We start from the raw sequence: 17208 nt of genomic DNA, 5'->3' as shown, positions 1-17208 counted from the left end.
CAGGTCACGCAGCCAGTCTGCAGCCTTGGGTGGGGCTGTTGATGCCTAGCTGAGCAGGAGCCTCTGGTGGGTGATCAGGGAGGCAAAGGCCAGGGCCCCACTACCCATGAAGAGTTCTGGCTGTTCTGATACCCCGAAGACCGCCACCAGCGGGAACGGCTCCACCCTCACTTCCATAATCCTGGACATGGCCTCGAAAAAGGACGTCCAGTACCCGACAAGTCTCGGGCAGGCCCAGAACATGCGGGAGTGGTTAGCCGGGCCTCCCTGGCGCGGTTCACTTGTCCTCCACCTCTGGGAAGTACCCACTCATTCTCGTCCTGGTTAAGAGCGCCCTGTGCACCACCTTTATCTGCATTAGGCTCAGTTCTGAGCACGTAGGTGAACTTTACCTTGAGCAGTGCTTCGATCCAGAGCCCTCCCCCTATCCCCCTGCCTAGTTCTCCCTTCTTGCCTCATCCAGGGGTGAGCAAACCTCTTCCAGCAGTTGTCCGTACATGTCCGCACAGTTCCCCTCCCCTAGTTAGTCCGCAGTCAGTAGCTGCCCAGTATTGTGCATGCCGGTATCTGGGAATGTTGTTGTTTGTTTGCGTAGGAAGTTTTGGACTTGGTTATATCTGAGTTTGTTCCCTTTCGGGAGCTGGAACTTGTCTGTAAGCTCCCCCAGGGTTGCTACTCTGTCCTCTGTGTACATGTCTCTAACCATCGATGTCCTCTCGTCCTGTCTCCACCTTTTGAAGGAGGCGTCCATTGTCATGGGTGTGAACTTGGGGTTTTTGCAGATGAGGACCATTGTGAACATCTCGTTCGACTGAAGTGATGTTGCATCTGGTTTCACGTTCGAAGTGTGGCGACTACCACTGGGTTTCTTGAGCATTTGGTTAGGCGTGGGTGGGGTGGGGGGGACTCGTCTGTATTCTTGCAATGTAAATGCTCAAATACAATCCACATTGATGTTTTATTTGTGCATGACAAATATGCTTTCGCTGATTGTTGGACAATCAAAATAGCTTGTGTGAAGAACTAGCAGATTCAAGATGTCCTCAAACAGGCCTCAGCCATCTAGGTAATTGTCAAAACAAAACCCCAGCATAAAATGCCACCAACTCAGTCACCTTCTTTAAAGATAGGTTAAAGTTTTGGGTATGGAGACTTTATGATGTGGAACGTGACTGTTCTCTTTAGCTTTTCTATGCTGAGTAAGTTCCTCCTGTGCTACTAATGTGTCACTTGAGACAATTGTTGTGACACTGCACAGAAGACGAGCCAGCCATGTCTCCCAGTCTCTTGGCTCCATGAAATCCTTCCCTGCAATGTACTGTCAGCATCTGTGACAGCTGTGTAATGACCTGGCACAGTGTGGGTCCCTTCACCAATTCTGGTGAATTCTACCACAATCCACGCCACGGGTTAGAACATATAGAACATACATTGCAGAAGGAGGCCATTCGTCCCATCGAGTCTGCACTGACCCACTTAAGCCCTCACTTCCACCCTATCCCCGTAACCCAATAACCCCTCCTAACATTTTTTGGTCACTAAGGGCAATTTAGCACGGCCAATCCACCTAACCTGCGCGTCTTTGGACTGTGGGAGGAAACCGGAGCACCCAGAGGAAATCCACGCAGACATGGGGAGAACATGCAGTGACCCAGCGGGGAATCGAACCTGGGACCCTGGCGCTGTGAAGACACAGTGCTAATCACTTGTGCTGCCCAATCCAGTTCTCGGGGCGAAACTCTCCGTTATCGGCGCAAAGTCCGCTGATCGGCGCAAAAAACGGCGCAAATCCGACTTGCATCACTCGGCAAAAATCGTCGCGAAGTCTCCGGCCCGAAATGGGCCGTCATACACGCCGCACAGCGTGACGGCTCATAAGGACGCGCTGCTCCCCCCCCACCCGACCGGAACACCCGACCGGATGGCTGGCCGCCGCTCAGCCCCGAGGTTCCAGTCACGGGATGTGGAGGCGCTCCTGGACGCAGTGGAGCAGAGGAGGGAGGCCCTGTATCCCGGGCACGGACGCAGAGTTGCCCCACGCCACAGCCGGCGTCTGTGGACGGAGGTGGCAGAGGCCGTCACCGCTGCGGCCCTGACACCACGGACAGGCACTCAGTGCCACAAGAAGGTGAACGACCTCGTCAGAGCAGGCAGGGTGAGCCTCCCCCCCCCTGCCCGATATCCATATCCCCCTCCCCATATCCCCCCTCCCCCATATCCCCCTCCCCCATATCCCCCCTCCCCCATATCCCCCCCTCCCCCATATCCCCCCTCCCCATATCCCCGCTCCCCCATATCCCCCCTCCCCATATCCCCTCTCCCCATATCCCCCCTCCCCCATATCCCCCCTCCCCATATCCCCCCTCCCCCATATCCCCCCTCCCCCATATCCCCCCTCCCTCCCCCCCCATATCCCCCTCCCTCATATCCCCCCTCCCCCATATCCCCCCTCCCCCATATCCCCAAGTGAATCCAGCCCTGTCTAACACTGTTGCCTTTTACCCCTACCACCACCCCCCCCCCCCCCACCCCCCGCCACAGGAGAAACGCGCACACAACACCAGGGAGCATGTGAGGACTGGAGGAGGCCCCGCTGATGAGAGGCCACTGACCGAACACGAGGAAAGGGCCCTGGAACTGGCTGGCGGACCTGAGGACCGGGAGGTTGCTGATGCAGAGGTCGGGGGCGTACTAGCAAGTGAGCCACCGACAGCCCGTCCCCATATCCCCCCTCCCCTATATCCCCCTCCCCCATATCACCTGATCACTGCCTGCGTGTCTAACCATGCATGCTTCAATGTGTATCGCAGGATCAAACGTCGAGGCACCCATCCCCGCAGATGCAGACTGCCCGCAGGATGCCCCTCGGAGGCCACGGGAGACGGAGAGACCCGGACCCTCCGGCATGCGATGCCCGCAGGATGCCCCTCGCACACCACGGGAGACGGAGAGACCTGGACCCTCCGGCATGCGACGCCCGCAGGATGCCCCTCGCACACCACGGGAGACGGAGAGACCTGGACCCTCCGGCATGCGACGCCCGCAGGATGCCCTTCGCACACCACGGGAGACGGAGAGACCTGGACCCTCCAGCATGCGACGCCCACAGGATGTCCCTTGGAGACCACGGGAGACGGAGAGACCTGGAGCAATAGGGAGACGACGCCCCCGCCACGTGCGGGTGCGACGACGCAGGCGTGTGCCACCCAGCGACGAGAGGGGCAGCCACAGGCCCCCGTCACAGCCGAGCCAGGACACCACTACCCAGGACACCCCTACCCAGGACCCCTACCCGGGACACCCCTACCCGGGACAGCACTACCCAGGAAGACAAAATACCGGACAGTGACACAGAGTGGATGGGTGGAGACGAACCCCCACCCCAAAGTGCCATGGACTCAGAGTGGGACGAAGAGTACGACACAACGCCACTGCTGTCACCAACACCCTCCACCTTCGCAGAAACACTCACCTCGGTTGGGCACTTTAGTGATGAGGCGTCTGGTACACTCACTGGTGCGCACAACACAGCCGTCCCGGTACAGCAGGTGGAGGTAGGAGCAGCAGAGGGGCCGGGCGGTCGGAGGGCAGCCCAGCCCAAGCGAACATCTGCCGCCCAGATGGATCCCGGGTTCCTGGAGTTACCACACCCACCCATAGATCCGATGCAACCACCGACCCGGAGACGAGCGAAGAGGGTGACGGCCGGCTTGCGGCGGCTGCAGTCGCAGGTGGAGGAGTCCACCCGCGTCCAGGAGCTGGGAGTGGTGCCGGTCATACGTGCCACCCAGGCCGACACCGCACGGGTGGTGTCCGCGGTGGAGGCAATGGGTGCGATGGTGTCAGACATGGGGAACGGTTTGCGAGGCCTGGGGCTTTCCGTGCAGGCGGCGTCTGTGGCCCAGGACATGGCTGCCCTCTCACAGGAGGCCATGAGCCAGTGCCAGCGCCAGATGGCAGAGGCGCTCAACGCCATGGCCCAGTCTCTGCAGGCCATGGCCGAGTCTCAGCAGGCCATGGCCCAGTCTCAGCAGGCCATAGCCCAGTCTCTGCAGGCCATCGCTGAGGGCATCGGCGCCATTGGCCATGTGCGAGCCGGCGTCGCACAGTCACAGACAGGGTTTGCCAATCCCCTGGGCTCCATGGCTGCAAACCTGCAGACCCCTGTCGATACCAGCACGGGCCTCCAGGACTGGCAGCGCCAGATGTCGCGGGGGCGTCGGATGTCCAGTCCTTTCGCATCCCCCACCCATGTAGAGGCCTGGGGGCCATCGGGCACCCCGAGGGAGGAGGAGGTGGTGTGGTCCGTCCCGGGTACCCCTGTAGGGGAGGTCCCGGAACACCGCGACACCTCGGACTCCCCCCCTTCCGTCCCAGGTGCATTGGGTGGGCAACGGGCAGGACAGGCTGGCAGCTCGCCATCCCAGTCGCCCGGGCCGCAGCCTGGCCCATCTAGGCCAGGACACCCCAGGAAACGGCTGCAGTGTCACAGCCGCATGCACGGATGGTCCGGGTGGATGGTGGTACTGTGGCCATGGGTCAGACATAGTCCAACGATGTGGAGCCAGGAGCTCATCGCACGGCGGGTTGTCATCATCCTCCATGGCCTGCAATAGACACGCGTCCACCCGCAACTGTGTGAGCCCGGCCATTGTGCCGCAGGTGGACCGGCAATGGGGGGGGGTGGTGTGCATGTGGGTGGGGTGGGTGGGATTGGGGAGGGGGGTGAGGGTGCTGGGTGGGTGGATGGGTGGGGGGTGTGGGTGGTCGGCTGTTGCCATGGTGTGCGGTCTGTGGCCGTACTACCCGATTCCCACGCCCATCTAGTCAGTGAAGCGGGCGGCTATCAGCCTGTCCCGTGCCCGCTGGGCCAGCCGGTAACGGTGGACAGCCACCCGCCTGTGTCTAGCCCGTCTGCCCTGACCATTGCCCTCATCCCCCTCATCTGGGGAGGACTGCGCCTCTTCCTGCTGCTCCTCCACGCCGCCCTCCTCTGCCTGCGGCACATCGCCCCTCTGCTGGGCTATGTTGTGCGGGACGCAGCACACCACAATGATGCGGCCGACCCTATCTGACCGATACTGGAGGGCGCCCCCAGAGAGGTCCAGGCACCTGAAACGCATCTTCAGCACGCCAAAGCACCTCTCTATCACTCCCTTTGTCGCTACATGGGCATCATTGTAGCGGTTCTCCGCCTCATTGCGTGGCCTCCGTATAGGCGTCATCAGCCACGATCGCAATGGGTAGCCCCTGTCGCCCAGCAACCAGCCCCTCAGCCGGGGATGGCGTCCCTCGTACATGCCGGGGATGGATGACCGCGACAACATGTATGAGTCGTGTACACTGCCTGGGTAACGGGCGCAGACGTGCAGGATCATCATGCGGTGGTCGCAGACCACCTGTATGTTCATCGAATAGGTCCCCTTCCTATTGGTGAACACGGCCCTGTTATCTGCAGGTGGCCGCACGGCGACGTGCATCCCATCAATCGCGCCCTGGACCATGGGGAACCCGGCCACGGCAGAGAAGCCCACGGCCCGGGCATCTTGGCTGGCCCGGTCCACAGGGAAGCGGATGTAGCGGTGCGCCATGGCATATAGGGCATCTGTCATTGCCCGGATGCAACGATGCACGCGATATGCCGGACAGGTCCCCACTCGGTGCCTGGAATGATCCCGTTGCATAAAAGTTCAGGGCCACCGTAACCTTGACGGACACGGGGAGAGGGCGTCCCCCGCCAGTGCCACGTGGTGACAAGTGTGCCAGCAGGTGGCAGATGTGTGCCACGGTTTCCCGCCTCATCCGGAGTCTCCTCCTGCATTCCCGGTCCGTGAGGTCCTGGTATGACTGCCGGGGCCGGTACACACGGGGCGCCCTCGGGTGCCTCCGTTGCCGTGGGGCCGCGACGTCCTCCTCCCCCTCCTCGTCCTGTCGGTCAGGTGTCCCTCCAGCCTGGGCGGCTGCCGCCTGCCCCTCTGCGGCAGCCTGCGCCGCCTCTCTGGCACGCTCCTCCTCCTCATCCAGGGCAACATAGACATTAGCGGCTGCCGCCACGGCGGCCAACATCGCTGGATGATCGGAAAACATGACGGCCTGGTGGGGGGGGGAGCGGGGAACGACGACATGTCATCATTGCCCATATCCCCTCCTCCCCCCAGCCAGGTGGCATGGACCGCATGGGTCCAACTGTTGGAGGCTGGCACCTAGCCAGGTGGACCAACTCACTTGGCCTCGAACCCCCTCCCCGGCATGGGCCCCCCATCCCCCTCCCCGGCACGGGCCCCCCATCCCCCTCCCCGGCACGGGCCCCCCATCCTCCTCCCCGGCACTGGCCCCATCCCCCTCCCCGGCACGGACCCCCATCCTCCTCCCCGGCACGGGCCCCACCCCCCCCTCCCCGGCACGGACCCCACCCCCCTCCCCGGCACGGACCCCACCCCCCTCCCCGGCACGGACCCCATCCCCCTCCCCGGCACGGACCCCATTCCCCTCCCCGGCACGGACCCCCCCATCCTCCTCCCCGGCACGGAACCCCCCCCCATCCCCCTCCCCCGCACGGGCCCCCCATCCTCCTCCCCGGCACGGACCCCATCCTCCTCCCCGGCAGGGGCCCCCCATCCTCCTCCCCGGCACAGACCACCCCCCCCATCCCCCTCCCCGGCACGGGCCCCCATCCTCCTCCCCGGCACGGACCCCATCCTCCTCCCCGGCACGGGCCCCCCATCCTCCTCCCCGGCACTGACCCCCCTCCCGGCACTCCCCCGGAGCCCAGCCCACTCTAACCCCCCCCCCGCCGCACACACACACACACAACCCTAGACACACCTCTCCCCACACATTCAGACTGCGGCCACGCCATCGCCTGCCCAGCGGCCAACCCCCCAGGCCATCACTCACCTCCACGCTGGTCGGCGTGAACCTGGAGCACAGGTTGACGCCGATTAAAAGGTTTGATTTACGTTGACGTGACCGGTCATCACGTCGACGGGACTTCGGCCCATCCGGACGGGAGAATATCGACAGGCCCAAAATCGGCTGCCTTGCGCACACCCGTGCCATTCTCCGACGTCTGCGCCGCCATTAACGCCCCGCCGACTTTTCTCCCTTGGGAGGCTTCGGCAACCGGCGGGGGCGGGATTCACGGCGGCCAACGGCCATTCTCCGACCCGCTGGGGGGTCGGAGAATGACGCCCCTGCAATCCAACAAATACATGCAGTTCTGCTCTTTAAATCCGATATCAGATACCACTGCACAAGAGTCGCAATATTCCCTCTGTCAAGCAAATATTGTTGTTTCCGAGATACTCGCTGTAACTCCATGTAAACATTGCATCACCTTTTCCAAATACACTATCACTATACAAACATCATACCCCATGTCTCCCCTGTTGCAACACATTTATAGACCAGCTGTTGGCTGGCTTGTGACCCATATTGTGTTATAAACACCTAATTTCCCATCATCATAATGTGTTCTGCTCAGCTGCACTAGAACGGTGTACGTGCTGATCATTTGGATCACAATATCGTGGCTCGTTTGACCTCTCATCCATTCTCTTTGGTTCCCTGTCATTTAGAAGTTCAGCCAGTTCGTTTGAAATATTATCGTTGTCCAAAAACCATGTGTAGATCCTCTTAAAAAACCCTAGGATTTGTCTCTCAGCATGAGTCTGCAACATGTACTCACGATCCTATTTCCCTACCTTTAAACAGAACTTCCATGCATTTCCGGAACTATTTGTACTTACAGTTCTTTAAATACTGTCTCAAACCTTTTGGTGCAAGATGATAAGGGCAATGTATTTATATAGCATCTTGATTATAATAGTGAGACTGCACAGAAAGAGGCCCTTTGGCCCATCGTGTCTGCACCGGCCATCAGCACCTATCTACTCCACTCTCATTTTCCAGCACTTGGTCCATAGTTTTGTGTGCTACGGAGTTTCAAGTCCTCATCTAAATGCTTTTTAAATGTTGTGAGGGTTCCCACATCTACCACCCTTTCAGGCCGTGAGTTCCAGATTCCCACCACCCTCTGGGTGAAAAGGTCTTTCCTTAAATCCCCTCTGAATCTCCTGCCCCTTACCTTAAATCTATGCCCCATGTTATTAACTCCTGTACTAAGGAGAATCGTTTCTTCATATCTACCTTATCTATGTCTCTCATAATTTTATACCCCTCAATCAAGACCGCCCCCCACCACACGGCCCTCTCTGCTCTAAGGAGATGAACCCAAGCCTAATAAGCCTCTCTTCATAGCTGAAACGCTCCAGCCCAGGCAACATCCTCTGCAACCTTTCTAGTGCAATCACATCCTTCCTATGGTGTGATGACCAGAACTGTACACAATACTCTAGCTGTGGCCTAACAAGCATTCTATACAACTCCATCATAACCTCCCTGCTCTTACATTCTATGCCTCAGCTAATAAAGGCAAGTATCCCATATCTACCTATCCTGTCTTCAGGGACCTGACATGCAGCCCCCCCCCCCCCCTCTCTCCCAGGTCCCTCTGTACTTCCCAGCATTTTCCCATTCATTGTGTACTCCCTTGCCTTGTTAGTCCTCCCAAAATACGTCACCTCTCACTTTTCAGGGTTAAATTCCATTTGCCACTCTGCCCATCTGACCAGCCCGTCTTTATCATCCTGTAATCCAAGGCAGCGATTTTCAAAATGGGGGTCGCGACCAGCGGATGGGTCGCTGGATGGAGTAGAATGGGTTGCCAAATGGTCACCAAAAATGACCCCAAAGGTCGCCTGACCATTTTCCCCGTTTTCTCTCTGGGTAAATTCTCTCCAGTGCAGTGTGTGACCACACGAGGCTGATGTAGAAGCTGGTGCCGTGGACTTCCTTGCTTCTCTGGGCCTGAGTGTAGTTGGGCAGTTTGCAGTCACAGACCTGTAAAATTCGCTTTGGGTGGTATTTCCTGCGTCTGTGTTCAGTGTCAGGATCTGTATTATTTTGAGAGTTCAGTGTGTCATGAACAAACCCGGTGCGTCTTGAATCATTCTCTCAGTTAACCCGGACATACAGCCTCCTCCACCCCTACAAGCCCCTATGTCCACTCCTTCCACTTCCAAATTGTGTCTTTCTTGTCCTTCAAGAACGCTTTTTTTTTCATCACCACCCCCCCTTCCCAGGTACTCGTCCCCAAGCATCTGTCTCTGCCCTGTGGCTACATGGACTCCATCAGCTGAATCTGTTTCTGTACCGCAAGGACATCTGTACCTACCATAAGACCATAAGACACAGGAGCAAAATTAGGCCACTCGGCCCATCGAGTCTGCTCCGTCATTCAATCATGGCTGATATTTTCTCATCCTTCTCCCCATAACCCCTGATCCCTTATTAATCAAGAACCTATCTATCTCTGTCTTAAAGACACTCAGTGATTTGGCCTCCACAGCCTTCTGCGGCAAAGAGTTCCACAGATTCACCACCCTCTGGCTGAAGAAATTCCCCCTCATCTCTGTTTTAAAGGATCGTCCCTTTAGTCTGATATGGTGTCCTCTGGTTCTAGTTTTTCCTACAAGTGGAAACATCCTCTCCATGTCCACTCTATCCAGATCTCGCAGCATCCTGTAAGTTTCAATAAGATCCCTCCTCATCCTAAACTCCGAGAACAGACCCAGAGTCCTCAACCGTTCCTTATACGACTAGTTCTTCATTCCAGGGATCATTATTGTGAACCTCCTCTGGACCCTTTCCAAGGCCAGCACATCCTTCCTTAGATATGGGACCCAAAACTGCTCACAATACTCCAAAGTATATATAAGATCTATAAGATCATCCCTCATTCTTCTACATTCCAATCAGTACAGTCCCAGTCTACTCAGTCTCTCCTCATAAACCAATCCTCTCAACTCCGCAATCAACCTAGTGAATTTCCTCTGCACCCACTCCAGTGGCACGACATCCGGGCGTAGGGAACCAGGTATGCACTAAAATATCGCGGCTGGACTTCCTAGTCCGCCTGGATTTGGGCTATGGCCCCTTTAAATGTACCCAAGCCAGGCTGGAAAACCTCAGGGAACTTGCTCACAACCTGACGCAGACCGTCAGATCCCATTTGGAGGATATGCTACCAATCCAACTGCAGCTGGTGTAACCAGTTGTGGCACAACACTCGGGCCACTTCCTTGCACTACAATGGGGGAAGGTGAACCGATAGGCACCCATAAACTGCCAGAGTAAGCATCCTCCGCACAATATTCAGTCGTTCCCCCCAGTATAAGTGGCCAAACGAGCCGCTGTGTCAGCCAAAGTGCGCGCACCCCGCTTAATAAGATGAAAGGTGCTCTGCACCACCACAGAAACGGCAGCTCTCGTATCCAATTCCATCTGGAGCATATGGTCTTTCACCTGCATCAAAACTCGAATAGGGGCCCCACCAACGTTTAACTGCATCTCAGCCTCATCCTCCATCTCTTCTGGGTCATCCCGTGCAAGGCCCAGCCCCGCGGCTGACGCCTACCTCGACCAGAGCATCTGAAGGGCTGGCCCTCCTGCTGCTGTGGTTACATCGAGACCGGCACCCACACGTCGCACACGGACTGGAATCTCCTTCAGCCGAGTCTGGGGATGTTCCACGTCTCAACGGCCCTTCGCCCAGTCGCTGCAGCGGTCAGTCCGGGCTGTGGGGATACCACATGAAGGGCGTTGCCCCAGAACGTTCACCTCAATCCCTTGTATTTCTTGGATGCCGCCTTCCGCGCTCTCTCGGGACAAAGAGATCTGTAGCTCCTGTTGAAAAATCATGGAGGCTCCCCCAAAGGTTTTTTCTGTGTCTCCATATTATTTATACCGCAGACCAAACGATCGCAGGGCATATCTGATAAAGCGGTTCCATCCTCACAAAACTTGGCTATCTTCCGTGGCCGCGATATGAACTCGCTGATGGACTCACCGGGGGGGACCTCTCCGCCGCATTAAAATTATACCTCTGAACGATCACTGCTGGGGTTGGATTAAAATGTTGCACAAGTTGGCTGAATGAGTGCGTATCTGACACGCCGGCTACATAAGACATTGATCACTCCGAACGCGTGCCCTACAGGCCGTCAGCAGTATGGCCGCCTCTTCACTCGATGTTGTTGGCCCGGAAAAAGTAATGCATCCATTTTGCGTACTGGTTCCAGTCTTCAACACCGGCGTCAAATTCATCCAATCGTCCAAACAGAAGCATGCCGAAATAATTGGTTCCAACCTGGGTCCAGAAAATCGGGGAGGTGGCTCAGCTGAGTAGGTTGTAGTGGCGTCAGCAAACCAATTTACTCCTCGTCACCAGTTTAATAAAGACACGGGACGTCCACACAGAGTAAGAATAGAGAACTTTGGTTTATTTACAGTTATGTTATATACGACCCTCGGTAGATCTCTACTGAGTCTCTCTCCACAGTCGGTGTCTTACAGGCCGACCTTTTATACATAGCTGAACGGAGTTCCCCGCCCCTCAGCGGGGGAGCTCATACTCCGCGACAACCATATAAATAATTATTAAAAAATAAATTTAGAGTACCCAATTACTTTTTCCAATTAAGGGCCAATTTAGCGTAGCCAATCCACCTACCCTGCACATCTTTGGGTTGTGGGGATGAAACCAATGCAGACACAGGGAGAACGTGCAAACTCCACATGGACAGTGACCTAGGGCCGGGATTCAAACATGGGTCCTCAGCGCCGTAGGCCGCAATGCTAACCACTGTGCCACCGTGCTGCCCTCCTCCGCGAGAACCATGAGGATGATAATCATTCACACCCTGAAAGTCCCAAGTGGGATATGACAGACTGGATTATTTATTAACTGATGAATGTAGGAATTTAAAAATATATATTGTCATATGTCCGCTGCAGCAGTCATTAAAAGGACTTAGGTTAAGGTATCCAGATTATATGTCTGTGATTAAGGGTTAACAGCTAGGCAGGCTGTGATGTCACTCTTGGCAGGAGCTGTGTCTGTTTTTAGTTTCGTTTCCAGCCCTGCCCTGAGTCCTCAGTTTCATTTTTAGAGTTCGGCTCTGGCTTCTGAGGAAAAGAGTTGTGTCTCTCAGACTGCCTTCTGAAAGTTTCTCTCCAAGGACTTTGTGAACAAATCCTGAGTGTTAACTTTATTAATGAAAGCCACCCTCGTCCCAGTGGGCCATAGGCTACTCTTCCCTTTGAGAGAGAGAGGGAGAGAGAGAGTGCTGACTTGTGGTGATTTAACCTGTGGGCCACCTCACCTCAAGCGAGGGTCAAGGTTGAGAAGGCGAGGCCTTCCTGGTAACCTCAGCCGGTACGGTAATTGAACTCCCCCTGTTGGCATTGCTCTGCGTCACAAACCAGCCATCCAGCTAACTGATTCCCCCACACTTTATTAATAAGTGCCATTTGACCCGAGTGTGGATCTTGCCCCATTGAAATTTTAGAAGTAGACGAGAAAGTCAGCGCAAAGACTTTAAAACAAAGAACTGCTAAACTGTTCATTGAAAAGCTGTTTTCTCCTTGGATGTCAATGGGGTTAATCCTGCGTTAATAATGTTTGTTTTAATACGTTTTTGTATTTGTTAGTGGAATCACTCCCAGGCATACAGCATCCTTTCCTCATTGTGTACAAATTGGAAAATTGTTGGGGTTTCTTCTCCGGTTTCCTAATATAAATTGGAGGGGGGGGGGGGTCTGGTACTGTTAACATTGCAATGTTTTTATTCAAGCCAAGGACTCAAAGAGTTGCCCATCTCCACGAAGGAAAAAGCATTAAACACCTAAAGAAAAGCCCGGGTCCCAGGCCCGGTGAGGCACAGATGCTAACCATCGTGTTGCCCCTCCCTCCAGTACTGCACAAAAGGAGTCACTTGAATTTGTAGAGCATCGATCACGAACCACAGGACATCCAAAGGCACTTTACACCAACTGGGACAAAGATCTGCTGGAAAGCGAGAAGGGGGGCAGCCAACATGCGCACAGCAAGACTCCACAATGTGATAACAATCAGGTGATGTTTCTTTTTTATATATAAATTTAGTGTCGCCAATCCACCCAGCCTGCACATCTGTTTGGGTGGTGGGGGGTGAAACCCACGCAGACACGGGGAGAATGTGCAAACTCCACACGGACAGTGACCCTGGGCCAGGATCGACCCCGGGTCTTCGGTGCGGTGAGGCAGCAGTGCTAACCACTGCACCAACATGCCGCCCCGATCTGTTTCAGAGATCCTGATGATGGGGGTGAATGTTGGCCAAGGCACTGGGAGAGAGAGAGATCACCAAAATGTTTTTGCATTCCCCTGGATTAGGGGTTCAAATCACAAACCACATATTGCAACCCGATTTTAACTCGGCAGCGTATTTTTGGCGATATTGCCATTCAATACACAAAATAGACGTCAACGCCAATAACTACAGGGTTTCTTCACCTCAGCAGCAAAGTGACGCAGCGCAATAGCTCCTCCGCTTGGCGCCAGCCCCTGCCCGCTCATCATCGGCGACCCCGCGCCTCAGACAGCCCGAGACCCAGCTCGAGCCTCCCCCTCCGCGCGCGCAGCCACTGTCGGAGGCTCGAGCGCGGCTTTCAAACTGATCGCCCCGCCCCCTCCGGCAACCGCCGGATCGGGGCGAGCGCAGGCGCAGTACTGATCGCAAAGCCTGGTTCACCAGGCAATGGGGGTGAGGAGGGGAGGGAGAAAAGAGGTGGAAGAAATGAGGAGGAGGGGATAAATGGAGAAGTGAGGGGATGTGCTGGGGGGGTGGTGGAGGGGAGGGAGAAAATAGGGCGTGCGGGGTTGGGATAGAGGGAGGGTCTTGGAATGGAAGGGCGGGGTTAGAAGAGAAGGGGCGGGGTTAGGGGAGGGGTGGGGCGGGGTTCCAGGAGGGGCGGGGATAGGGGGCGGGGTCAGGCAGCGGAGGGGGGAGGGGCAGATCGATGGAGTTTGGTTGCGGGGAGGGGCAGGGATCAATGGGGCGGGGTTAGTGAGGGGGCGGGGCAGGGATGGATGGGGCGAAGTTCGGAGTGGAGGGGGCAGGCAGGCAGCGGATGGGGGAGGGACAGGGATCGATGGGGCGGGGTTAGGAAGAAGGGGGTAGGAAAGTGGGTGGGGCAGGGATGGATGGGGCGGGTTTAGAGAGGGGGCGGGGCAAGGATGGCCGGGGCGGGTTTAGAGAGGGGGCGGGGCAAGGATCGAGAGGGCGGGGCAAGGATCGATGGGGCGGGTTTATGGAGTGGAGGGGGCGGGGCGGGATCGATGGGGCGGGGTTAGGCAGCGGAGGGGTTTTGAGGGGGATGGGGGCGAGTTTTTGAACCCCTCTCCGAGGGCGCGATGACGCACGTCCTTCCGGTTGTCCTGGTCAAGTTCCCGGATGTCGAGTTGGTCAACACGGTTCCTTAACCCGTGAAATGCTGGCGGGGCGGAGAGCGGCTGTGGCGGAGCGGGGAGGCTGTGAGTGTGAAATGCGATAAGGGCGGGGAGGGGGGATTGCAATGGCGGCGGCTTTCCTGTCAGGGCACGGTGGGTGAGTGCGCCAAGCGGGGGCTAGAGGCTGTGACAGGAGGGGCGGCCTGTTCCCCTGCAATGGTCTGACTGTGCTGCTGGAAGGTGACTGACTGCCTGTCAACAGCTGGGGAGCCCAGAATTACCTCATTTATTACCATTTAAAACTCTTTAATGTCTCGACTTCCTGCAGCAACACCAAATTGCACTTTTACAACCTACCAAGGGTCAGAAGCATCTACTCCCTAACAATCAAAAGGGACAATTGCTGCAAGAGATTTACCGTGTCGGATATTAATTCATCCTCATCATCAAAAGCTCTGAGGGGAGTGACGGTTTGCAAGGGTTGTTGTACTAATGTCTTTATAGGCAAGCATAGCCCAGGGATTTAATTTTTTGTCTCATATAGATTTAATGTGGATTATCCCAAATAAAACGTTCTGCAGAATTTTTGTTTCTTTCATGAATCCCTCTCGACGGGTCATTCGATTGTTCGAGGCAAATGCTGTTATCTAGTTCCTTCCCCACAAGCCCCTGTGTGGTGTTTTCAATGAGGGGAGCGTTTTGCATTATATTTTGCTCCTTAGTGTCATTGTCTATGTTCAACGTTTGACCAACCCCGCCCCCCTCAAATGTGAGGAGCTTCTTTTGTACGAGACTAAATGATCGCTTCAATGTATTTGTGGCTGAGGTAATGTGAAAAATGGAGCATGTTTAAATATGTATAGCTACAAATGCTTAAAAACGTCGAGCACTGAGGCTGGATCATTTATTAGGTTTTGCATGACATTGCAAATCTATTCCTGTGTGTCTGCCAAGAAATATCTGGGTCTGGGCAGATTGTACACGCAGAGTAAATGGATCTAACGGAATCAGCTTGTACATTTGTGCAGCAAATTCTCACCTCTCTGCATCTTCCATTCTGCAAAATTGTGCTATACTTTGGATATGCAAAAGGGGTATTTCAAGATTGGAAATCCTCTTTCAAATCCTCTTTACTACATTGCTGAACACATCTGATCTGTTGAAGTTTGTAGCACAAAAGGAGGCTTTTGTTTCTGTTTTTTGCTAATTTTGATAACGTCATTGGGTGTTGGTTTTGTTGGGGAGGCAGATGTTTCATAATTTGCTCCTGTCAAACACATCGAAAGCCGTCTGCCTATATTTTGCTTCCAGATTGGGGTTGGGTTTCCAGGTTAAGAAAGCTATTATGGATGAAGGGCCTTTACCATCCTGTTTTTTAAATTGTTTCTTTTATTTTAAAAGAGGGGAATAATTTAATTTTAGTTGAATATTGTGTAATTAGATTGTACATAACCTGCTTAATACATAGATTTAAAAAACTCAGAACACAATTTGTACCAGAGTTATCCACCATCCAAATGCAACACTGAATTTATGGCTTTATAGAATTTGGGTGACTTAAGTAGGGATTGGAAACTTGTGGCGATGACAATCATTAAACTTTTTTCGCCAGGTCCTGCTATAACATTGGATTTCTTTTATATTATGAAATGGCTGGGGGAAGCTTGCAGATGAATTTTTAATTGCTGTACAATATCCTTTGGGTGCAGGTTCAAATTAGTAGTTAGTATTGAAGTAGGTGCATGTGATTTCTGCCGTGTTTTATTGCATTGTTGTGGGCTCCTATAATTTTTTTTAAAACCTCTATATCTGAATTTTATGACTCAGAATCACATTGTTATGGTTCAAATCATGCTTAATTGATGCTGATAGCATAATCTATTCACCAAGCTGCTTCTGATATTACGTTTGCAGAAGCTGATTCTGATTGCTTTTCCAGATATTTTACGTTCAGTTCACAAGGGGAATGATCGGGGGCATAACAGTGCAAATCCCAGATTGTGCGATGCCTGGAAATTCTGGCCATTAAATTTGATGAGCTGTAAATAATTTTAAGGCCGGCTGTTGGACTTTTCTAATTTAAAAATAGCACTAAGAGCTTCCATCGTCAGCGGCTCTAACTTTGTCCATACTGCAGTTATAGAATACCTACCTGCGGTGGCATTCTATATGTATTCTAGAATAACTAACATTTTTTGGAGATTGCAGTCTAAAATGGTGATTTGACTAAGTTTCAGTAACCAGCAAAAGGGAAAGTTTAAAAAAAAAAGTAGATGGGCTTTCTCTGGTTATCAAGAGGGTACGTAGGAATTAGGAGCAGAAGGATGCAACACAGCCCTTCATTCCTGCTCTGCCATTCAATCAGATCATGGCTGATCATGGTCTCAAATCCACTTCCCCACCTGTTCCCCATATCCATTTAATTGGTTTTATATCAGAAATATATCTATCTCCTTCTTAAAACCATTTAATGACTCCGATTCCACCTAACAATGGGGCAGCGTGTTCCACGAATTCACCACCCTCTGTGAGAAGTAGTTCCTCGTCATTTCAATTCTAAATCTACCTCCTCTCAACCTATATCTGTGACCTCTCGTTCTGGATTGCCCTGCAAGGCGTAACGTTTCTTCAATCGATTAAAATGAGTTCGTATTTTGTATTTCCCAAACTTTTGTTGTTTAAGTTGTACCAGAGGGCATAGATTTAAAGTAAGGCACAGGGGATTTGAGGAAAAACCTTTCTACCTCAGGGGTGGGAATCTGGAACTCGCTGCCTGAAAGGGTGGTAGAGGCGGGACCCTCAACAGTTAAGCATTTAGGTGAGCACTTGAAATGCTATAAGCATACAAGGCTATAGACCAAGTGCTTGTTGGCCAG

At 54.1% G+C, this 17208-nt stretch overlaps 1 protein-coding gene across 1 annotated transcript in view; it reads left to right on the top strand.

Annotated features, from left to right (window-relative positions):
- Positions 1-14261: 14261 nt before the first annotated feature.
- The window catches only part of LOC140404429 (probable E3 ubiquitin-protein ligase HERC1), a 300792-nt gene continuing 297845 nt past the window's right edge, over positions 14262-17208 (top strand). The window contains 1 exon segment of the mRNA XM_072492956.1: positions 14262-14416. The gene's annotated coding sequence lies outside the window, so the exon portion shown is untranslated.

The sequence above is a fragment of the Scyliorhinus torazame genome, chromosome 30 (genome assembly GCF_047496885.1).
Source record: "Scyliorhinus torazame isolate Kashiwa2021f chromosome 30, sScyTor2.1, whole genome shotgun sequence".
Taxonomy (NCBI): domain Eukaryota; kingdom Metazoa; phylum Chordata; class Chondrichthyes; order Carcharhiniformes; family Scyliorhinidae; genus Scyliorhinus; species Scyliorhinus torazame.
The sequence above is the reverse complement of the archived record's forward strand: the minus strand, read 5'-3'. Positions and strand labels throughout refer to the sequence as shown.